The sequence below is a fragment of the Rhipicephalus microplus genome, chromosome 1, assembly GCF_043290135.1.
Source record: "Rhipicephalus microplus isolate Deutch F79 chromosome 1, USDA_Rmic, whole genome shotgun sequence".
Classification (NCBI taxonomy): domain Eukaryota; kingdom Metazoa; phylum Arthropoda; class Arachnida; order Ixodida; family Ixodidae; genus Rhipicephalus; species Rhipicephalus microplus.
The window spans coordinates 288,866,242-288,869,507 of NC_134700.1; positions in this window are offsets into that span (position 1 = coordinate 288,866,242).

Here is a 3,266-nt window from a genome sequence, read left to right on the forward strand (position 1 = left end):
AAGACCAATTTGTATGGAGATATCTGCGTCGTCTCCTGCACCGCCGTGTTGTATGCGAAGGTCACGTACGGAAGAATGGCGTCCCACGTCTTGTGTTCGATATCGACGTACATTGCCAGCATGTCGGCGATCGTCTTGTTTAGCCGCTCGGTGAGGCCGTTGGTCTGTGGGTGGTACGCTGTTGTCCGGTGGTGGTTTGTCTGGCTGTATGCCAAGATCGCTCGAGTTAGGTCAGCAGTAAATGCCGTTCCTCTATCGGTGATAAGGACCTCCAGGGAGCCGTGACGTAGGACGATATTTCCGACGAAGAACTTAGCTACCTCAGATGCACTGCCTTTTGGCAGGGCTTTTGTCTCGGCGTAGCTGGTGAGGTAGTCGGTAGCTACCCCGATCCATTTGTTTCCAAAAGCCGACGTCTGGAACGGCCCCAGTAGGTCCATAACAATCTGCTGGAAAGGTCGGCGAGTTGGTTCAATTGGCTGCAGAAGTCCCGCCGGCCTTGTCGGTGGTGTCTTGCGTCGTTGACAGTCCCGGCATGTCCTCACATAACAAGTGACGTCGGTGGTAAGACGTGGCCAATAGTATCTTTCTTGTATTCTCGCAAGCGTGCGAGAAACACCGAGGTGCCCTGCTGTCGGATCGTCGTGCAGGGCCTGCAGGAGTTCTGGTCGCAGAGCTGAAGCGCGGCTCGACGCGACGCGTCGAGCTGCAATCTTATGTAGTCACACCACAAGGAGGTACTTGGCTCGAAGTGGTAAAAAGTTTTTCCTTTGTAGAATACCGTTTCGCAGGGAGAACGACGCAAGTGCGCGCTTGAATACCTTCGGGACTTCGGCGGTCCTGCCTTCGAGGTATTCTAATAGGACCTTAAGTTCCGGGTCGGCCCGCTGTCGTTCAGCGAAGTCGTCGGTAGTTATCGTTCCCAAGAAGTAGTCGTCATCCGGGTCGTCGGGTGGTGGTTGGTCGACAGGCGCACGAGAGAGACAGTCGGCGACGGAGTGTTTCTTGCCGGACTTGTAAACGACGATAATGTCATATTCTTGAAGTCTCGAGCTCCATCGTGCGAGGTGACCTGAAGGGTCCTTCAAGGTGGCTAGCCAACACAAGGTGTGGTGTTAGCTCACAACTTTGAAGGGCCTGCCATAGAGGTAGGGGCGAAATTTTGACGTAGCGCAGATGATGGCGAGGCACTCCTTTTCTGTTGTGGAATAATTGGCTTCTGCTTTGGATAGCGATCGGCTGGCGTAACTAATAACCCTTTCAAGTCCGTCAGCCCTCTGCACAAGAACGGCGCCAAGCCTACGCTGCTTGCGTCAGTTGCGTCAGTGTCAGGCTCAACAGATCGTCAAGGCTGAAGGGGTGGCCATTTTTTTGGAGAGAGAGAGAGATCTTCCAGCATTTTCTCTTTCAGCGCAGATGTTTGCCGTGCTAGGAGCCGTGCCTGTCGATTTCACTTGAGTTTCTGACTTTCTCGTCAGATTTTGCACTGTCCTTCGTGAGGACCTTCGACGATGACGGCGCCTTCGCCTTACGTTTTGCGCAGCTTCTCTGTGAGTCGAGTTGTCTCGCACCATTTGCCTCAGAATATAAACCTCTTTCTTAATCTGAGGACAGTCCTTGGAGGAAGCACTGTGAGCTCCTTTGCAGTTGGAGCATTTCAACGTAGTTGAATTACAGTCGTCTTCTGAGTGGTGTTCAGCGCAGCGAGTGGTGTTCAGCGCAATTTCTGCAAACGCCCTTCACGTGGCCAATCTTCTGGCACTTAAAACACTGCATAGGCTTCGGAATAAATGGGCGAACCTGACGACGGAAATGGCCAACCTTCACGTAAAAGGGAAGACAGTCACCCTTGAATGTTATTCGCACACAACAAGAGTTGTCTAGGCGACCAGCATGCACATTGGCGTTGTTTTCACTCACTGGTTTTATCAGTACAGGAAGATCTTCATTGGCGATTTCAGTGTCTATGTCATAGATAACTCCTGTTACGGTGTCACCATTCGCTGGTATGGTGGATCGGACTTTGTTGTTTCCCAGCTCCGACACATGCTGTAGCGTGTTCAGTGCACTCGGGTTCCTCACGTCGACTGCCAAAATATTTTTCCTCGTGTTTATCCTGATGTCCGTAATCTCGTTAGGCACAATGTTTTAAGGTACAAGGGCAGTGCTTGCCTGTTGAGGAAGCGTAGATTGGCAGTAGTAGTCTGCGGCACAAACAGAATAAAGTGAGGCCATCGCTGAGGCGCTGTCCTCACAGTGGCTGTACTTGATGCGATGATGCGTTCATGATTCTTCGTTTGGCCTTGCGGTAGAGCACAGGTTCGAAGCCGTCTTCCGAGGATTCGCAGTCTGATGCAGAGTACAGCTCGGTGTCCTCGCTCTCACTAGATGGATTACCACGCTTTCTTGAAGCAATGCCCGTGGATGAACTGGTACTGGGTGGGATCTTCGGGGTTTGTACATCCATGACCGCGATGTAGGGGGCTGGAGACCCCGCTGTTGCGCTGTGGAACGCAGAAAATACAGCACAGACCGCAAGATGTGTCCCACAACAGAATCCTTAGACGGTCAAAGTATGTACAGAAGTTCCTAAGAATATCAAATACTAACAGTGTCAGTAATGCAATAGCAATTTTATACATCAGTTTGAACTTAGTACGCACTTGACACGTTCAAGGCCAATATTCCGGACTGTTGATGCAACATATTAAAGATATGGTTGCATTAACCATGGCGATACATCGTATTTGTGGACGCTATTTATTTTGAGAGTAAAAATATTCATGTTACCACTTGTATAATTTTTTATAATCAAGTAAGTACGTGACAAAAAATGTGACGCACGGAAGAGTAAAAACACAAGACAACTGAGGACAGCTGCTTGTTCTTTTTCAGATTCGCAGTACCCTAGGGGCTCGGCTCATCGGCGTCTAATTGTCGTCACGGTGTGTCATGTAGTCATGGCCCACTATAAAAACGGGTGTGCACAACAATGGGCGATTCCCACAACTCATTACTGGTTCATTAAAAATGAAAGCGGTACCAGTTAGCCCAACAAATATCTGACGGAGGTTTATGGAGCTGAATGACCATTTTTTACGCGTGATAGGGACAGAAACCCGGCAGACGACAACGACGAAGAAAAAGAACCAGAACGAGAGCAACAACAACAACAATAACAACAACAAGAAGAACAACAACAAGAACAAGAATAAGAACAAGAACAACAACAAGAACAAGAAGAAGCACTAGGAGAATAAGAACAA